Source organism: Mytilus trossulus, chromosome 1 (assembly GCF_036588685.1).
Source record: "Mytilus trossulus isolate FHL-02 chromosome 1, PNRI_Mtr1.1.1.hap1, whole genome shotgun sequence".
NCBI classification, from domain to species: Eukaryota; Metazoa; Mollusca; class Bivalvia; order Mytilida; family Mytilidae; genus Mytilus; species Mytilus trossulus.
Genome location: NC_086373.1, coordinates 45,185,985 through 45,209,088, shown reverse-complemented (window position 1 = coordinate 45,209,088; position 23,104 = coordinate 45,185,985). Strand labels below are relative to the sequence as shown.

The window sequence follows — 23,104 nt, the reverse complement described above, 5'->3', positions numbered from 1 at the left end:
CGATTTTGGGAGGCCGAGTTTGTTATAGTCCGATTTTGATATAGTCCGATTTTGTTATAGGCCGAGATATCATGGATTCTCTCAAATGAGACAAAATTTGTTTTGTTATGTATATTTGCACCCAATCCTATACCTTTTAGCTTATAATATAAGAAATTTATTAGGTTTTTTAGCCTTCTTATATAACTAACAAATTAAGACCGTGGGACCATACGGTCTAACAAATGTCTTATAGAAGCAATAATAAGTGTCATAATCCGTACTTCCCCAGCATAACTGTAAGACGTTACCGCATCCGTTTTAACTTTTATATGGTTTTATAAGGGAAGCTGAGCAAGCCTGTCGCCATTATCACGAAGACCAGTAATGACAGTATATTGACAGGAAAAAAACAGATAAATAGTGAATACAGTTATAAATTATATAAATTATACTATAAATTAGAATTCAGTCGACAATAACACCTTGATGATCGAGATTGCTTAGTCTGCATAGTGGGGATATAGTTTCGTGAAATCGGTAAAAAGCTCGAGCAACGTGCAAGGATTTGTATAGTTACTAACTATACAAATTCTTGCGTTCTGTGTATTTTTTTTTTGTGGACCAATAGGCTAATAGTCCCTTATATGTGAGAGCTCGCTGCCCTTCGAAAATTGGTACTGATTCTCGTTACTGATACCCTTTACAAATGGTGTACTCTTAAACTTCCGATTGTAGAGAGATATGATATTGTTTTATTGTACATGACTTATTATGGCATTGGATCTGTCAGCTGTCATGCGTGTTGTTGAAGGAAGTTTGGGGTTATCAATTAACCAATTTTAAGCATTGTACAAATATACATCCCCCATTCAAATGCATTGATCCTCAAAAAGGGGGGGGGGGGGATTCAAACCTCTGGATCCACCACTGGTACATATGTATATTCATGATATCTTTTAAGATTGTATTATTAATAAGGGTAATTTAGGCTACACACCTGAGTATATGATACCAGAAGTCCATTACTAGAGGAAGTCTGCAAGCTGTGTTATATATATAGTCCGTGGGTAGTGAAGTAAGGCGTCAAAGAAAAAATTATAGTAGCCTTTCAAGACGTTATAATTATTTGGACTAGTCCGCAGGCAATCAGGTCACATTGTCTCCGCCTATTCTCAGTGGAAATCACTGTACAACAATATAATAAGAAGATGTGGTATGATTGCCAATGAGACAACTATCCACGAAAGACCAAAAATGACACAGAAATTAACAACTATAGGTCACCGAATGGCCTTCAACAATGAACAAAGCCCATACCGCATAGTCAGCTACATTTGTATAAAAGGCCCTGATAAGACAATGTAAAATAATTCAAAAGAGAAAACAAAAGGCCTTATTTATGTTAAAAAATGAAAGAAAAAAACAAATATGTAAAACATAAACAAACGACAACCACTGAATTACAGGCTCCTGACTTGGGACAGACAAATACATTAATAATGTGGCGGGGTTAAACATGTATAGATTTTGGATTATATCTGAAAACTAAGGCATTAAGAGCAAATCTGTCATGGCCTAAAATTTTTGATTAGCTTTACATCTATGTATCTGAAATTTTCAGACAAACCTGTCAACTGATTGTTGGGTTGCTGCCAATATATTAGTACAATGTATTAGATTTTAGGGAACATTTGCAATTGTTGGTTATTTTCTTGACTATTATTATAGATAACGATTGTGCACAGCAAAAATGTTCAGCAAAGTAAGATCTACAAATAAGTCAATTATGTATAAATGACCAAATTTATCCCTTAACCCTTTCCTCCATGGATTTTTTTTTCTTACATACTTGATTCGCATAGGATTTTTTCAATAAAAAAAAATCATCAGGTTTAAAGTATTAATGCTCTGTGAAAATGAACATTTCATCAATGAAATTCAAATCAGATATTCTCATGAATATCCTTTTCATATTGGATACATTTTTTTTCAAGTCTGATGCAGACATTTTGTAGTCAAAGTGTTTCATCTGAGGTCCTACACAGGGGTCACAAGGCGTCATTATGGAGTAAAGGGGGTGGCGTCAAAAAGCGTCATTATGGAGGAAAGGGTTAAGGAGTTATTGGCCTTTAAAGGCAATTTTAAACAATTTGTTTATTATGTTTTTGAGCTTTGAAAAATGTTCTTCCCTGAAACTACTGAACAAGTTGCAGGCAAACTTATTCAAAATGATCCTTATTGTTTTATTTTGTGTTTCGTAAAAAAAACTATGGCCACCATGGCTAAAAATTAAATAGAACATAGGTAATAATGCAGTTTTTGTCTTATATTTATAAAAACTGAAGCATTAAGAGCAAATAAGATTGATCAACCCTGAAATTTTCAGATGAATGGAACAACCCATTTTTGTGTTGCTGCCACTACATTTATAAAGTAAATTTTGGAAAAATTGCTGTTTTTGGTTATTTTCTAGATTATTATTTATATAGATAAAGACTGTAAACAGCAAATATGTTCAGCAAAGTTAAAAGACCAAAACTTTCAATTGACCACTTTAAGGAGTTATTTCCCTTTAAAGACAATTTTGCACAATTTGTTCATCATAATATAAAATAGAAGATGTGGTATAATTTCCAATGTGACAGCTCTTCTCAAAAGATCAAATGACACAGAAATAAACAACTATAGGTCACTGTACAGCCTTCAACATTGAGCAAACCCAATACTACATAAAATTGAGAATGGAAATGGGGAATGTGTCAAAGAGACAACAACCCGACCATAAAAAAAAAAAAACAGCAGAAAATAACCAACAGGTCTTCAATGTAGCGAGAAATCCCCACACCCGGATTCGTCCTTCAGCTGGCCCCTAAACAAATATATACTAGTTCAGTGATAATAAACGCTAGTATATAGTCAGCTATAAAAGGCCCAGAAATGTCAAATGTAAAACAATTCACACGAGAAAACTAACGGCCTAATTAATTTACAAGTAAATGAACATATAACAAATATGTAACACAGCAACAAACAACAGCTACTGAATTGCAGGCTCCTGACTTGGGAAAGGCACATACATACATAATGTGACAGTGTTAAACATGTTAGCTGGATCCCAACCCTCTCTAACATGGAACAGTGGTGCAATAGTACAACATTGAAACGAATTATAAAAATCAGTTGAAAAAGGCTTTAAAAACTCATCAGATGGATACAAATAGAAGTATATCTAACAAAAACAGAGTGAAAGTGGCTGGGCACTTATACATCCAAACAACAAAAAGACCATTAGTACAGATCTGTGAGTACTCTCAGTTACTGACAGCTAGTTCAAAGCCAATAACACTTATTGCGAAGCCTATCATAGTTTTCCACAGATTCACCTGCAAGTTACCTGTCGATTTAAACTTTTGTAAGTTCTATTGTCCCATTAAACAAATACAACAGGTATTGTTCTCTGTTTAGTTTATTCAATGAGACCTTTAAATTTCTTGCAAGAGAAATCTATCACTCACTGATTAATTTACCTGAACAAAAAATTGAACTGTCAATGATGGAAATACATGTACAAATAAGTAATTATTAAACTGCATGTGATGTTGTATTTATTCAATCAATAAGACATTTTCAATTTGTCTGATATAAACACTGATTTAAAAATTAAAAGTTGATTTCTGATGATCAATTTTCAACATTTTACCTATTAAAATTTGCTATTTTTTATAGTCTGTTCACAAATAAAAACTTAAAATGATAATGTTTAAATAAAGGTCTTCATAAATGTATTCTTTATAACTGAAGAACCATGAAAAACATGCTGATTCTTTGAAACATAATAGCATGCAGTACTTAAAAAAAATCAGAAATAAACTTTTTATAATTAAATCAGTGCTTAATTTATATTATATTATAAAGTTATATTGAACAGATGGAAAATATATTATTGATACTGAATAAATATTGTATCACATGCAGTTTAGGTGAGTTTATACATGTATTTCAATCAACAAAGAAGATATTTTTTGGTCAGGCAAATTAATCAATGAGTGATAGATTTCTCCTAGAAGAAATTTAAATGTCCAAGTGAATAAACTACACAGAGAACAATTTTAAAACCTATTGTATTGATTCAATGGGACAGGTAAACTTGCAAAAGTTTAAATACCTTGGTAAAGAGCAGACGACTCTGGAAAACTTTCATTTGGTTCGCTATAATAAAAAAAATCATGCATCTAAAACATCAACATCAAATGGATTTAGTGTAAAGACGTCATAAACAGTCAGAGAAAAACATGACCTTGTGCAATGCCACGATACGGGTATCAATTAACAGATTGTAAAATCCATGAATGTGTGTATGTATATAACAAAAATGTTAGTTTGCTTTCAGTTTACTGATAACAAAATCAATATTAATACCAAATTTCAACCAAACTTGAGGTGAATTATAATTAGGGTATCTCCAATAAAGTTTATGTTTTATTTTCTGTTTTCCCGAAAAACATGACCACCTTGGCTAAAAATAGAATATAGGGTAGAATGCAGTTTTTGGCTAAATAATTAGTTATTTCAAAAACTAAAGCATTTAGAGCAAATCAGAATAATTATTTATTTCAAAAACTAAAGCATTTAGAGCAAATGAGAGAAGGAGTTAGGTCAAGGTCTACCTGCCCTGAAATTATCATCAGGGTAACAGAAATTTAGGCTATTGCCCCTTATATATTCATTAGAATCTGTCATTTAAGTAGTGTTTTATAAGCATCAGCTTTTAATTTGCACTTTTCCAATTCAATGGACCATGTTTTATCTTTATAAATGTTCGATGTGACTGTGGGCTTATTAATTCAAGATGCGCTAAACTTAAATTATCTAGACCCAGAACTGCAAAAAAAAATATTGCAACATGTCATTTTCAATAGCTTTTTTCCCTACTGAGGAAGTCCTGTCTGTAAAGTGTGATGAATTCATGTCTGTTTTTTTTATTTTTAGATAAAATGCCTTTGGTTAGGAAAAGAGGCAGACATTATGCCCATGTTACATATGAAAGAGGTAAAAGGAAATTAAAGAAAGGTGTTCAGGTCATCATAAATAATTAAACAGGATACAAAACCTACATCTGGACTCCAGCTTGCTTCCAAATTTTCAGGAAATGACCTTAATTCAGATCCTCCTTGTTCAAGTTCATTGCTTGGTACAGAATATTGCCATAAAATATTGGATGTGAAATACCTGAAAGTATAAGATGTCTACATGTTGATCTTTAATTACGAATGATGTCCTTGTTCAATGATAACATTTTGTAAATGTTTTGACTTGTTTGTGATATCAAGAACTTTGGTGTAACAATTTTCAAGAATTCAGAGATTAAAATTTCTTTCATTAAAATCAAATGTATTGTTACAATACATGTACATGTACTAGTATACAGGAGCACATCGAACAAGTTGAGATATATGTATAAACACCATAAGGTGTTGGCAGATTGTTTCTGACTGTTTCTTATTTATTTCTTGAATAAATTCCAGTAGTACATTGTGTACTAATATTGCTTTTTTCAAAGATAATATTGTAATGATTTGGGTAAAAAATCCCTCTAAACTATTGAAAGTTAGATAACTATTCACATACATGAAAATGTTTATTTTTTAGGTACAGATGCCCTTAAAGTTTTTGATGAAGTAAAGAGCAAGATACTGTCCCATCTGGCAGCAATACTGTATGACACTGTATGACCAATTCACAGACAATTTGACAAAGAATAACAATAGAACACCAACAATTCACATATGAGACGATGTTTTATGGTAAACCACATACTGTGTAGGATTTAATATTGTCTCCCATGAAATGATGTCCACAGGACTTTATTTCATAGTAAATACATGGACAAAATTTACTTATTTAAATGTGTCCTGGACACAATTTCCTATGAAAATATGTCCTCATGAATGAAAAATGCTATGAACATGGACATTATTTAATACTATAATTTTGTACAGGTGGACACTATTTTCAGGACATTATGTCCATCAGGACATTTTTTTGGTATGATCAAAATATTAAATGATGTCTATTGCCTTGTTATTACTAGACATTTTTTAACCAATAATTGCGAACTTTAATACATTGTAACCTTGACAGAGAGTTGTCTCATTGGCACTCATAATTATCTTTGTTGCTGAAAAATGCTGTATACTTAGGGGACAGCATTCCATGGCAATGGACAGTGTTTAATACCAAAATTCTATAATTTCTATTGCCTTCATCTCATAATAAATATAGTAAAGTTCTTCACATTTGATGTTATACTTTACACTCTTCTTCCTTTTTGTTCTTCTTTCATTGTCATTATCGTTAGCTTGGTATTTCTTAAAACTTTAAGTTCTCTCTATTCACTTCCATCCTTATTTTTTTGTTAACATTTGTATATTAATCAATGTCAATCAATCCTTTGGATTTTTATTAATATTCAAGTGTAATAAAACTTGTTAATGACCTTTGTATTACTTCCCTTGGAGGTCACAATTTAATAGCCACTTCTATGACAACTTGTCCTGTAGGTGGACACTATTTCATAACTTTTGCAGTAAAAATCTGTCCACTTGAGGGACAATATTTCATGGCAATGGACATTATTAAATACCAAAAATCTATGAAAAATTGTCCACATGGACACTTTTTCACAGGACACTTTTATGTCTTACAACTGTACAGAAATTATTTAAATAATTTGAAATAAAGATATTAAGCAAAACGTTTAATACTTTGTCGGGCTTAAAATGACACAGAATTAACAACTATATGTCACCGTAAGCCTTCAACAAAGAACAAAACCAACACCACATAGGCAGCTATAAAAATCCTCAAAACAAAAAATGTAAATCAATTCAAACGAGAAAAATAATGGCTTAATTTATGTAAAAAAATATATGTAACACAGTCACAGCAGCAAAAATCCACTACAGGTTCCTGACCTGTGACAGGCACATTTGATTGTGAAGGGTTAAACTAGTTTGAAGGCACTAACCCTTCCCCTAACCTGGAAAAGTGGTTAAACAATACAACATAATAACACAGTTGAAAAAAAATTAACTCAGCTCATGGATACAAATAGAAATACATCTATCAAAAAACAGAAAGTTGACATGGATGGGTACTTGTACATCCCAACAAAAAAATAGAAAAAAACCTGCCTAATTAATGTACAAAAAAATGAGTGAAAAACAAATGTTACAGTTACTGACAGCTAGTTAGTTCAAAGCCAATAACAACTTATAAAAAGAATCATGCATCTTAGACTGATTTGTCAATCAATACACATGCACCATCTAATGGATTTAGTGAACAGGTGTCATAAACAGAGAAAAACAAAAACTTGTGCAATGCCAAGATACAGGTATTGACAGATTGTAAGATCCATAAATCTGTATTTATTATTAGGTATATAACTATAGTTCGATTTTCATTAAATAATAACAAATCAATATTATTTCCAATAAAAACAAAATTCAAAGAACTTATTACAGTTTTGATTTGGTAATTGTTTAAATGAGTTTATTTAAAGGATCAATAAGTTTACCTGCCGGATCATTTCTAAATTTCTGGGCTCTGAAAACAACATATGATCAACATATACATTTGTACTCATATTTGGTTTTTTTTCATATGATACAGACTTTATACATGTACAGGAACTTCTAAAGAGGTTTGAAAAGATAGAGATGTGGCATGATTACCAATGTGACAACTAGTCACAATTGATTTGGGTAGAAGGGACAATAAGTAATGCCTTCAACCATGAGTAGTAAAAGACTAAATTAGAAAAAGTAATGGCTAAATTAATGATAGAATAAATAGAAAAACAATTTTAATGGAAACAAACCACTGAATATTAGTCTCCTGGTTCCAGATTTGAGACAGAAACATACACATTTTAATTGATTTAACTTGTGAGCACTTAACCAAGAAATATTAACAATGTAACAAGAAAACTCCCCTTTGGCTTACATTCTTGCATAGAGTTTCCCATTGGAAACTGACTTATTTAATTCAAGAAATCCACATTTATTACTTTTTATTTTTCTCTTTATTTATCAACTTTAATTAATTTGCTATCATGTTATTGTTTCTTTGTTATTTTTAGGTGAATGGTTATAGTAATTTAGACAAGCAAAACATGCATTAAAGACTGTCAGTGTTGCTTGGATTTTCTCCATATGGTAATATCTATAATAAGTGTTAAATTCATACAAACGTTTTCATTGTCTATATGTGTTGGCTGATAGATGAATCATTTCAGTTAAGCTCATCTCACCCAAAGGGTCAAGTGAGCTTTTCTCATCACTTGAAGTCTGTCGTAATTGTCTGGTTACTTTTACAAAAATCTAATCTGAAACTACTGAGCCAAATATAACCAAACTGGTATACAATCATCATTCGGATATCTTGTCCAAGGACCTGGCATGCCAACCATCATAGTTGCCATGCATGGTTAAAAATAGAACAGAAGGGCAAATTCAGGTTATGTTTATTGTCTTAAAAATGGTAGAGAAATTTTGAAAATTGCAGTAATATTTAGGAGGCATTTCACTTCAAGATTGATTTTAACCATTTGTTTTGGTTTTTTTATTGCATTTTCCTTTTAAGGAGGCTCGAGGGTACAAATACATCAGTAACCATTGAAACATTTTTTTTTCATTTCAAATTTTATTTATTACACTTTTAGTGTTACTTTATGATATTGTACAAAAATCAACCAAAAAAAACCAATTTGTTTTGGCCCCAGATGACTTTTAAAATGTTTATATCATTGAAAATGCTCCAAATTATCTCCCCTTGGTGAAAAAATGTCATTTAAAAAAAACAAAACTGAAATAACTTTTAACTCATCGGTGACCTTTATTTTTTATTATTGTTTTCAAATGAACTGTACTTATACTAAACTATTGAAAAATTTAAGCGATTTCTGTTATTTCTTTCTTTTTTTCTTTTGATTTTACCTTTTTTTCTCCTATTAGTTCAACAGAAAAAAAGTACCTTAACAGAAATACATGCTTCTTTCAAATGCAGATTATGAGCTTAAATAAACGGGAACCCCATATTTTTATTTAAATTTTCTTTTAAGATTAGGATAAAGTTTATTTATAGAAAAGAATAGCGAAATCCTATATTTAAAAAAATTAATTGATTCAGACCTGCGAGCCCCCTTTATATTATAATAAAAGCTATAATAGAAGAGAAGCGAAAGGTACCAAAGAAAAATTTAAAAGACCAACAGACAACCAATATTGCATAAAACAAGTAACACTAAAGCTGACCCTATTAAAAAAAGGAGGTGATCTAGAAGGGTAGGCAGATCCTGCTCCACATATGACACCTGTATAGATGTAATGAAAATTTAAATATGAAAAATGGTCTAGTTTCTGGTGTCAAAATTTATGAAACTTGAAACTGTATTAAATGTTTCTCTTTGTTTGGGACAGAATTAGGTATGTGTTTATGTGAATCACTAACTTATGCAAGACAGGTCCTACACCTGACAACCTCACATTTTTGTCGAGCCTTCGACTTTAGTCCAAAATGCAAGACTAAGCGATCCTACTTTCAAGCGTCGGCGGCGGCGTCCACAAAAATTCACTCTGTGGTTTAAGAAAGTTATTAAATTTTCATTCTTAAACTATACTGGATTTCTACCAAACTTGGACAGAAGCTTGTTTATGATCATAAGATAGTATCCATAAAGAAATTTAGTAAAATTAAAATTCTATTTTTTCTGTATTTTATTTATAAATGGTTTGCAAAAATAAAATTCCATTTATTCTGTTTTTTACCTATAAATGGACTTAGTTTTTCTGCGGGGAAACATTACATTCACTCTGTGGTTAAAGTTTTTTGAAATTTTAATAACTTTCTTTAACTATCCTGGGTTTGTACCAGTGTATCTGTATTTTACTTATAAATGGACTTAGTTTTTCTTCCAGTTAACATTACATACAGTCTGCAGTTACAGTTTTTAAAACATTTATTCGATTCATAAACTATCCTGAAATTTTTACCAAACTTGGACAATAGCTTCTTACAATCAAAAGATAGTATCAAGAGGAATATTTTTTTTTCTCATTTTTGTTGAGCCTGGGAGTTACAGCAAAAGTAGGCGAGACACTGGGTTCCGCGGAACCCTTACACATTTTTTTAGTTTCTTTGTTCATTTCATAAGTATAAGGACACCATGAAACTAAATATCAAACAAAGTAAAAAATATCTTGTCATCTGGTCACCGCGATATAGCCTTTCTGTGCTAATATGGCGTAAAGCAACAAACAATCAAGCTTGTCATCCGGTGGGTTTTTGGTGCATCACATATAATATCTGTTATCCCTTTTAAAAGCAAGTTTCTAACCTTGACAATATTCTTCTTCACAAAATAAATTAAAAACTACAGCAATCGAAAAATATTTTTGAAATTTTACAGATTTTTAAATTCCTACTTTGACAAATATATTCTAAGTCTTGTACGATACAACACTATTTTTAACATTTGACCTTTGTTTTTAATTTTGTTGAAGCATAACATTTTAATTATCACATATATCCTGAAATTGTAATACAATGATATCATACATATTAAAGTTTTATTTTGATATGAAAGTATAATGCATAATACAACCACCCACATATTTTTTTTCTTAAATACATAATTTTTTTTAATAACCTTCCCTGGAGGGGGCATAATATTTTCTGGAACAGCCTTTATATGTTTTCTTGGGGGACGGGACATAGTATTTTCTAGAGCAGCCCTTTATGTTTTTATATAAAAAAAAATCTATTTCAAGTTGATATTAAAACACAAAAAACCCTGTGATAGAATCTATATTACTCCAATCCAGGTTTTACCCTTGTTCTATGTGTATGGTACAGACAAACGTATCAAAAAGAAAAGATGTGGTGTTAAGTTTGCCAATGAGACAATTCTCCACCAGAGACCTAATGATGTAGATGTTAATGATAAACCACACATTGAAATGTCTACCTGTTTATTCTGGATAGACATGAAATTTCATTATTGGAACGAAAACAAATGTTAAGTTAAGTATGACGTCCATTATCACTGAACTAGTAAATATTTTTGTTTAAGAAACAGCTATTAAGAGCACGCTTCAGGTTGTTGGATTTTCTTGTTGTATTGAAGATCCATTGGTGGCCTTTGGCTGCTTTCTGCTCTTTGGTCAGGTTGTTGTTTCTTTAAAAAAATCCCCATTTTCAATTTTACATTTTACTATCTGTAGGTAACATTATTTTTGTATACTCTTCATAGATAAGTTTTTGCAAATTTAACTTTCTATTGCAGATGGATTCTATAGTCAGAGGGGAGATGTGAAAAAATCTTTATTAAAGTCAAGTTACATTAAATGGGCTATGTCACAGATTTCAGTCAAATTTTGCATGTATAGAACTCTGGCTCTAGTGGAAACCGAAAAAGTTATGCATTTATCTCATTTATCATTTGAAATATTTACTGATTGAAATCTTTCAATATGAGTGAACATTTGTATAGAAAGCCCTTAAAATCGGCAAAAATCATCCAAAATCTGTCTTAAAATTCATCAAATCTCTAATTCTTCTCCATAGATTTTATTTTTAAAACTATATGACGTTGATACATAAATTTCAGTTTTGATGTTGCAAAACAAATATAAATAAGGTCACGGAACAAAAAACAAATATCGGTATGTAACACATAAACAAATGACAGCCACTGAATTACAGGCACCTGACTTGGGACAGGCAACTACAAAGAGAATGTGAAGGGGTTAAACATGTTAGCAGAATTCAAACCCTCCCCTAATCTGGGACAGTGGTATAATAGTCCATTTACTGTTCCTTGACCTTAAATTAGATTGATAATTCAAATTGAAAACTCAATTTTAGCACTGACCTTAAAATAGATTGATAATTCAAATTGAAAAACTCAATTTTAGCACTTAACAGGTTGTTTTGCATTTTATTTATTAAAAATGTTATAATAGCCATGAAACAATGATTTTATTTTCAGGTCATTTAAGAAGAAAATTGATAGAGGAAAGATACAGATATGCAAGAATTTAATATTTGAAATGCACTTAATATTTCTTTTGTATATGACCATTAAATTTTGGCAGTCATTGTTATCTCTGCTATACAAACAAATATATCTTGTAAAATTTATTCATAAGAGGAAGCTTTAATAACAAATATCTAACCACATTAGATATTGTTTATGCCCCAACTACAATAGTAGAGGGGCATTATGTTTTCTGGTCTATGTGTCCATTCGTCCGCCCCTTTGTCCGTCTGTCCCTCTCCAGGTTAAAGTTTTTGGTCAAGGTATTTTTTGATAAAGTTGAAGTGAAATCAACTTAGAACACATATTCCCTATGATATTATCTTTCTAACTTTAATGCCAAATTAGATTTTTGATCCCATTTCACTGTCCACTGAACATAAAATAATAGTGTGAGTGGGGCATCCTTGTACTTAATGGACACATTCATGTTTGCCAATTTTTTAATTAGTCTAAAACAAATCTAATTTTTTTTATTCTGTGGGATTCAAAAGATTTTGTCATTTGTGATAATTATTTATTTTGAAGTCTGAGAACATTTCATACAAATTTCAAATTCTAAATAAGACATCTATACAGCACATACTCCATCATAAATTGTGTTAATGATAATGTTGACTATATATATATATCATTTTTATTAAAGAAAAAAAATAATGTATCGCTTATTATGTGCATTCCTATGACTATCCATACTCTTGACTTACTTAATATTCATGTGTTTACATTAATTACATATATTTAAGTAAAACATTTCAATGTATGTCTTCGTAACAATATCACACGTATGAAATGTTTTTTTTTTGTTTTTTTTAGCTGTATATTCTCTGTGAGGGTTATTCCATTAAAATTTATCAGGGAGGGAAGTTAAATTATTGAACTTGGGTCATGGGTCTTAATTATACCCCTGCTTTCCGTTTAAAAAAAAGGGGGGTATACTGTTTTACCTCTGTCTGTCAGTCCGTCAGTCCGTCCGTCCGTCCTTCTGTCCCATGAATATTTTTCGTCGCATTTTTCTCAGGAACTACAATACAAGGATTTCTGAAATTTAATTTCAGGGTTTATATAAGTCAGCTATACCGTGTGATGCGTTTTCAGATTGATCACTTGACAATTTCCTGTTTACCGAACACTTGTATGATTTGACACATGATAGCCAAGTTGAAAATTTTCGTCACATTTTTCTCAGGAACTACAATACAAGGATTTCTGAAATTTGGTTTCAGTGTTTATCTAAGTCAGCTATACCGTGTGATGCGTTTTCATATTGATCACTTGACAACTTCCTGTTTACCAAACACTTGTATGATTTTACACATGATAGCCAAGTTGAAAATTTTCGTCACATTTTTCTCAAGAATTACAATACAAGGATTTCTGAAATTTGGTTTCAGGATTTATATAAGTCAGCTATACCGTGTGATGCGTTTTCAGATTCATCACTCGACAACTTCCTGTTTACCAAACACTTGCATATTTTAACACTATTAATATTATCCACTTGTGACGGGGATATCATCAGTGAGCAGTAGCTCGCATTTTCACTAGTTCAGTTTGCATCTTTTATCATAATGTAGAATTATCTAAAATATTGTTCTTAATTGTAGGGATATTTTGATAGTCCCTACCTACTCTCAGTTCAATGGAAAAGCCCTCACAAACTTTCTTTGCTTTTTATCATAGATGCAATAAGAACATTAACTGAATGATTTATTATTTGTAATGTTTGTGACTCATGTTGTTTGAAATGACATTGAATGAAATAAAGTTTGTACCAAAAAATATTATTACTACTTTGAACCCAGAATTATATGCAAGTTATTAGGCTCTTAGTTAGACAGTCAAAGGGGACTATAGGTTTGCACACTTTTTGTCTGTGTATCATATTAAGTTGGTGTATTAAATGATTACAAATCAGTCTGATAGCTACATGAACTTGACCACATATTTTTTTCTGGGACGTTGTAAGCAGCAAGTCAACAGTATTTGATGTATGGATGTATGGAATGAGTATTCCATTACAGGCAGGCTGTACATTATGGTTTACCTGACATTGACCTCTTTTTTATGGTTTTATTGGTCAATGATTAATTTTCATACTAGCCAGCAATTCAGTTTCTCAGATGTTATCAACTTTCAGATCTGGTGTGTGGAACTATTGTTTGTTGTAAATGACCTTGATCAAACAGAGATCGTGGATTTAAGCAAGTATTGATAATCTGACCTTCAAAAATGAACAATGGTTACAAAGAAACAACTCTCCAACAAATCATGCATTTAAGCAATTATGGGTAATCTGACCTTCAACAATAAACAATTGTTACAATAAGACAACCGTCCAACAGTGATCATGAATTTAAGCAACTATTGGTAATCTGACCTTCAAAATAAACAATCGTTACAATAAGAAAACTCTCCAACAGAGATCATGAATTTAAGAAATTAAGGGTAATCTGACCTTCAACAATGAACAATCGTTACATAAGACAACTCTCCAACAGTGATCATGGATTTTATCGTTAAGGGTAATTTGACCTTTAACAATAAACAAATCGTTACCATAAGACAACTCTCAAACAGTTATCATTGATTTACGCAATTATGGGTAATCTGACCTTCAACAATGACAATCTTTACAATAAGACAACTCTCCAACAGTGATCATGGATTTAAGCAATTATGGGTAATCTGACCTTCAACAATAAACAATCGTTACAATAAGACAACTCTCCAATAGTGATCATGGATTTAAGAAATTAAGGGTAATCTGACCTTCAACAATAAACAATCGTTACAATAAGACAACTCTCCAACAGTGATCATGGATTTAAGAAATTAAGGGTAATCTGACCTTCAACAATAAACAATCGTTACAATAAGACAACTCTCCAATAGTGATCATGGATTTAAGCAATAATGGGTAATCTGACCTTCAGCAATGAACAATCGTTTTTACAATAAGACAACCCATTGAATAACTCTGTTTAATTGTTGTATGCATGTTATATAAGGTATATATCCACCAAATAATTATGTTTCATTGGTGTATGCTATATACAAATCGACTAACGTTGTCTCATTGGTGTACGAACAATGTAGAAGTTTTAGACCCATCGAATAACTGTCTCATTGGTGTTTTACCGTTGTATAGGATTTAAACCCATGGACTAGCTTTGTCTCATTGGTGAATAAACATAAATAGGGTAAATATCCATCGAATTACTCTGTCTCATTGATGTATGACAGTTGTTTAAGGTATATATCAACCGGCTCATTATGTTTCATTGGTGTATGAACATTGTATAGGGTATATACGTATATCCATCGGATAACTTTGTCTTATTGGTGAATGAACGTTTTATAGGGTCCATCACCATCGAAAAGTGAATGAACGTTATATAGGGTCCATACTCATCGAATAAATTCTGTCTCATTAGTGTATAAACGTTATATAGGGTCCATACCCATCGAATAACTCTGTCTCATTAATGCATGAACGTTATATAGGGTTCATACCCATCGAAAAACTCTGTCTCTTTAGTGTATCAACGTTATATAGGGGTCATACCCATCGAATAACTCTGTCTCATCAATGTATGAACGTTATATAGGTTCATACCAATCGAATAACTCTGTCTCATTAGTGTATGAACGTTATATAGGGTTAATACCCATCGAATAACTCTGTCTCATTAGTGTATGAACGTTATATAGGGTCCATACCCATCGAAAAACTTTGTATCATTAGTGTATGAACTTTATATAGGGTTCATACCCATCGAATAACTCTGTCTCATCAGTGTATGAACGTTATATAGGGTCCATATCCATCGAAAAACTCTGTATCAATAGTGTATGAACGTTATATAGGGTTCATTCCCATCGGAAAACTCTGTATCAATAGTGTATGAACGTTATATAGGGTTCATACCCATCCAAAAACTCTGTATCAATAGTGTATGAACGTTATATAGGGTTCATTCCCATCGAAAAACTCTGTCTCATTAGTGTGTGCACGTTATATAGGGTGCATACCCATCGAATAACTCTGTCTCGTCAGTGTATGAACATGATATAGGGTCCATACCCATCGAAACACTTTGTATCATTAGTGTATGAACGTTTTATAGGGTTCATACCCATCGAAAAACTCTGTCTCATCAGTGTGTGCACGTTATATAGGGTTCATACCCATCGAATACCTCTGTCTCATCAGTGTATGAACGTTATACTAGTATAGGGTTCATACCCATCGAAAAACTCTGTCTTATTAGTGTATGAACGTTATATCGGGTCAATACCCATCGAAAAACTCTGTCTTACTAGTGTATAAACGTTATATAGGGTCCATACCCATCGAAAAACTTTCTATCATTAGTGTATGAACGTTTTATAGCCGGGTCCATTTCCATCGACAAAATCTGTCATATCAGTGTATGAACATTATATATGGTTCATACCCATCGAAAAACTCTGTCTCATCAGTGATTGAACATTATATAGGGGTCATACCCATCGCAAAACTTTGTATCATTAGTGTATGAACTTTATATAGGGTTCATACCCATCGAAAAACTCTTTCTCATTAGTGTGTGCACGTTATATAGGGTTCATACCCATCGAAAAACTCTTTCTCTATAGTGTGTGCACGTTATATAGGGTTCATACCCATCGAATAACTCTGTTTCATTAGTGTATGAACGTTATATAGGGTTCATACCCATCGAAAAACTCTGTCTCATTAGTGTGTGCACGTTATATAGGGTCAATACCCATCGAATAACTCTGTCTCATCAGTGTATGAACGTTATATAGGGTCCATACCTACCGACAAAATCTGTCTAATTAGTGTACAAACGTTATGCAGGGTCCATACCCATCGAAAAACTTTGTATCATTAGTGTATGAACGTTTTATAGGGTCCATATCCATCGACAAAATCTGTCATATCAGTGTATGAACATTATATATGGTTCATATCCATCGAAAAACTCTGTCTCACCAGTGTTTGAATGTTATATAGGGTCCATACCCATCGAAAAACTTTGTATCATTAGTATATGAACGTTATATAGGGTTCATACCCATCGACAACATCTGTCTCATTAGTGTGTGCACGTTATATAGGGTCAATACCCATCGAATAACTCTGTCTCATCAGTGTATGAACGTTATATCGGGTCAATACCCATCGAAAAACTCTGTCTTATTAGTGTATAAACGTTATATAGGGTCCATACCTATCGAAAAACTTTGTATCATTAGTGTATGAACGTTTTATAGGGTTCATACCCATCGATAAAATCTGTCTCATCAGTGTATGACCGTTATATAGGGTTCATACCCATCAAATAACTCTGTCTCATCAGTGATTGAACATTATATAGGGGTCATACCCATCGCAAAACTCTGTCTCACCAGTGTATGAACGTTATATAGGGTCCATACCCATCGAAAAACTTTGTTCATTAGTGTATGAACGTTTAATAGGGTTCATACCCATCGACAAAATCTGTCTCATCAGTGATTGAACATTATATATGGTTCATACCCATCGAAAAACTCTGTCTCACCAGTGTATGAACGTTAAATAGGGTCCATACCCATCGAAAAACTTTGTATCATTAGTGTATGAACGTTTTATAGGGTTCATACCCATCGACAAAATCTGTCTCATCAGTGTATGACCGTTATATAGGGTTCATACCCATCAAATAACTCTGTCTCATCAGTGATTGAACATTATATAGGGGTTATACCCATCGCAAAATTTTGTATCATTAGTGTATGAACTTTATATAGGGTTCATACCAATCGAAAAACTCTTTCTCTATAGTGTGTGCACGTTATATAGGGTTCATACCCAACGCATAACTTTGTTTCATTAGTGTATGAACGTTAAATGGGGATCATACCCATCGAAAAACTCTGTCTCATTAGTGTATGCACGTTATATAGGGTCGATACCCATCGAATAACTCTGTCTCATCAGTGTATGAACGTTATATAGCGGTCATACCCATCGAAAAACTCTGTCTTATTAGTGTATGAACGTTATATAGGGTTCATACCCATCGAAAAACTTTGTATCATTAGTGTATGAACTTTATATAGGGTTCATACCCATCGAATAACTCTGTCTCATCAGTGTATGAACGTTATATAGGGTCCATACCTATCATGTGTGAACGTTGTTATAGTGTTTATGTATTTTGTATAACTGTGTCTCATTGGTTTTTTTTTTATCGTTGTAGGGTCTACATATCCATCTTATAACCCTGTCTCATGTTTGTTTTACGTCCAGTGACAAAAATTTCATTCATGTTCAGGACGAGATCATATTATCGATTAATACAATAGTTAGGTTATTCAACCGCTAGTCTCTGTCCGTTCAATAAACGATTTAAATCCAGTGGCAAATATTCCAATCATGCATATAAACTGTGTTTAAGAACCATTATGTATACATCTATGAACCACAGGCAATACTTACAGAATGTATATGAGAACCACAGAGTAAACTTACAGACTGTATCTAAGAACCACAGACAATACTTACAGACTGTATCTAAGAACCACAGACAATACTTACAGACTGTATCTAAGAACCACAGACAATACATACAGACTGTACCTAATAACCATAGACTATACTTACAGACTGTATCTAAGAACCACAGACAATACTTACAGACTACATATAAGAACCACAGACAATACATTCAGACTGTACCCAAGAACCATAGACTATACTTACAGACTGTATCTAAGAACCACAGACAATACATACAGACTGTACCTAAGAACCACAGACAATGCTTACAGATTGTATCTAAGGACCACATACAATACTTACAGACTACATCTAAGAACCACATACAATACATACAGAGGGTACCTTTGAACCACAGACAATGCTTACAGACTATATCTCAGAACCATGCACAGTACTTACAGACTATATCTAAGAACCAGACTATACTTACAGACTGTACCTAAGAACCACATACAATACTTACAGACTACATCTAAGAACCACATACAATACATACAGAGGGTACCTTAGAACCACAGACAAGGCTTACAGACTATATCTCAGAACCATGCACAGTACTTACAGACTATATCTAAGAACCAGACTATACTTACAGACTGTATCTCAGAACCATAGACTTACAGACTGTACATAAGAACCACAGACAATACTTACAGACTACATCCAAGAACCACATACAATGCTTAGACTATATCTAAGAACCATGAACTATACTTACAGACTGTATCTTAGAACCACAGACTATACTTACAGACTGTACCTAAGAACCACAGACAATGCTTACAGACTGTATATAAGAACCATAGACTATACTTACAGACTGTATCTAAGTACCACAGACAATACATACAGACTGTACCTAAGAACCACAGACAATGCTTACAGACTGTATCTAAGGACCACATACAATACTTACAGACTATATCTAAGAACCACATACAATACATACAGAGGGTACCTTAGAACCAAAGACAATGCTTACAGACTATATCTCAGAACCATGCACAGTACTTACAGACTATATCTAAGAACCAGACTATACTTACAGACTGTACCTAAGAACCACATACAATACTTACAGACTACATCTAAAAACCACATACAATACATACAGAGGGTACCTTAGAACCACAGACAATGCTTACAGACTATATCTCAGAACCATGCACAGTACTTACAGACTATATCTAAGAACCAGACTATACTTACAGACTGTATCTCAGAACCATAGACTTACAGACTGTACATAAGAACCACAGAAAATACTTACAGACTACATCCAAGAACCACAGACAATGCTTAGACTATATCTAAGAACCATGGACTATACTTACAGACTGTATCTTAGAATCACAGTTTATACTTACTGACTGTACCTAAGAACCACAGACAATGCTTACAGACTGTATCTAAGAACCATAGACTATACTTACAGACTGTATCTAAGAACCACAGACAATACATACAGACTGTACCTAAGAACCACAGACAATGCTTACAGACTGTATCTAAGGACCACATACAATACTTACAGACTACATCTAAGAACCACATACAATACATACAGAGGGTACCTTAGAACCACAGACAATGCTTACAGACTATATCTCAGAACCATGCACAGTACTTACAGACTATATCTAAGAACCAGACTATACTTACAGACTGTACCTAAGAACCACATACAATACTTATAGACTACAACTTAGAACCACATACAATACATACAGAGGGTACCTTAGAACCACAGACAATGCTTACAGACTATATCTCAGAACCATGCACAGTACTTAGACTAAATCTAAGAACCAGACTATACTTACAGACTGTATCTCAGAACCATAGACTTACAGACTGTACATAAGAACCACAGACAATACTTATAGACTACATCCAAGAACCACAGACAATGCTTAGACTATATCTAAGAACCATGGACTATACTTACAGACTGTATCTTAGAACCACAGACTATACTTACAGACTGTACCTAAGAACCACAGACAATGCTTACAGACTGTAGCTAAGAACCATAGACTATACTTACAGACTGTACCTAAGGACCACATACAATACTTACAGACTACATCTAAGAACCACATACAATACATACAGAGGGTACCTTAGAACCACAGACAATGCTTACAGACTATACCTAAGAACCACAGACAATGCTTACAGACTATATATCAGAACCAAAGTCTTTACTTACAGACTGTATCTAAGAACAATACACAGTACTTACAGACTACATCTAAGAACCACAGACAATAAAAACAGACTATTTAAGAACCACAGATAATATGTACAGACTGTATATAAGAACCATAGACTATACGTACAGACTGTACCTAAGAACCACAGAAAATACTTACAGATTACATCAAAGAACCACAGACAATACTTACAGACTATATATAAGAACTGCAGACAGTACCTACAGACTGTTTCTAGAAATCTCATTTGCCTTATATATTTTAACATCTAAAGTTAACTAATTGTCTTATGTACATGCCTTAAATATTTCATTATCTATATTTTACTAATGGTCTATGTACATTTGTCTTACATTGTCCATCTTTAACTAACCATTGATTTTATGAGTTTTATAGATTAAGGTTTCACTGCAAGTATCACAGACAATTCACATTTCAGATAAATTCTAACCGACATTCATGAATCATGAAAATTAGACCAAGGTTAGATGAAACCTGCCAGACTGATACATGTATGTACCCCTTTCAATCATTACATATACAACATATAGTTGACCTACTACTTCCAGTATTTTAGAAATGGAACTAATCACACAACTTTCAACATAAAATGAGGTAAAGGTCAGAAAAAAACCTGTATAACTGAAATGTATACATAGCAAGGAATCAATATACCAAATATAGTTATCCATCCTATTATTCATAGTATATACTAAATTTAAATGACAAACATATAAGCAGATGCTGAACCATTAAAATGAGGTTGAGGACATGGACATGGACATGGACATTTAACAGAGAAAAAAATCTTAAAATATGGTATCTGCAGCATCCAAGTCTTCTAACTTTTGAGATATAAAATTTATATTTCAGAAAAATTATCCTGTAACATGAAAAATTTATGGTCATTTATCATAATTTAAAACCATTACATATTGCTTGGAATGTATCTAATAACCACAGAAACAGCATACACACTGTATGTTTGAATATTGGAAAATACATTCAGACAAGATCTTTGAAAAAGACATAACATACTGACGATATCTAAGAATCACAGACAATTCATACATGTATACATGTAGATCATTTCTAAGAAACCCATATAATTCACACAGATTGTATCCTGATCTAGTTTTACTTGGTGGGAATAGTAAAGTTATCATTTAATAATAAAATCATTTCACATATGCTAAGTCTAATTCAGGCATTTTATTACACTCAATTGAGTCAATTCTTTGTGTAAACAGGAAATGTGACTTTGATTATGACAGTATAATCCTGTTGAAGCAATTGTCTCTCTCGTTTTCTTTCTTTTCCTCCATTATTTTCTTTAAGATGCAAATTATATTTAAAAGCCATATCAATTATTGGAACAGGTTTCCTTTTTGAAGAAGACGTTTCTAAGTTGAAAAACTTGCGGCTAATCCATTTGTAATATTTGAACAATAAAATACTAGCTTTTCTTTTAATATACATATTGGATAAAATCTAATCAATCAAAACAAGTTTAATTATTTTTTTTTTTTTTATTATCATAAAACTTTAAATTTTTCCTATTTGCATACAGTTAATATATTTTTCATGCATAACATTAAAGTATATAACAAAATAGACAAACATGTAACCAATTAAATCATATATAAAAAGAGGTCACAATGTGGTTTGGAGAGATTTTTTTTTATAGAAAGTCTAATTCAATCGACATTTTTAGAAACATTCTATTCTATTATAGAGCAAACAAATTTATTATCAATTGATAAATTGTGACTTTTGGACTTTCTGTCTTGTAATTCTTTTGACTTATTTCTGTTTTTCAACACATAATGTCAACAATCAATGAGCATAACATGTGAATAGTCAATTCCAGTTTAAATATTCATTATATTTGAAGTAAAATTATTTGTTAACTTATCATAATCATTATGTCTGTCTTTCTGTATTCCCAACATTTAACACTTGCATTGTTAGGTATAATAAAACAGATGATAAAGCATCCTCTATGCAATGAAGAAAGTTCCCAATGAAAACTGAGATTTAGAGCATACCTGAATTTTACCAGAAGAATCACTGGAGTGATACTTTCCAAAGTAGTTTTGTATGGAGTCTTCATACATATTTTTTTCTTTTGAAATTCATATTTAATGTGTGCCAAGATTATTTAATCTTTATCTAGAGAGGCATCCATTGTTGACAGGCCTTATGGAAAATATATTTTACAAAACTAAATATAATTGGAGGGGGGAGAAT

At 32.3% G+C, this 23,104-nt stretch overlaps 1 long non-coding RNA gene across 3 annotated transcripts; it reads left to right on the top strand.

The window, feature by feature from the left end:
* Nucleotides 1-207: 207 nt before the first annotated feature.
* LOC134725507 (uncharacterized) lies at nucleotides 208-12,712 on the top strand. Of its 3 annotated transcripts, none has more exons than XR_010108568.1 (5): nucleotides 208-411; nucleotides 4,972-5,031; nucleotides 5,632-5,786; nucleotides 8,126-8,201; nucleotides 12,035-12,712. It is a non-coding gene; the product is annotated as an uncharacterized LOC134725507 (long non-coding RNA). The 3 variants fall into 3 exon arrangements; XR_010108567.1 differs by having other exon boundaries at nucleotides 209-519; nucleotides 12,035-12,711; XR_010108566.1 differs by having other exon boundaries at nucleotides 213-402; nucleotides 12,035-12,708.
* Nucleotides 12,713-23,104: the final 10,392 nt, after the last annotated feature.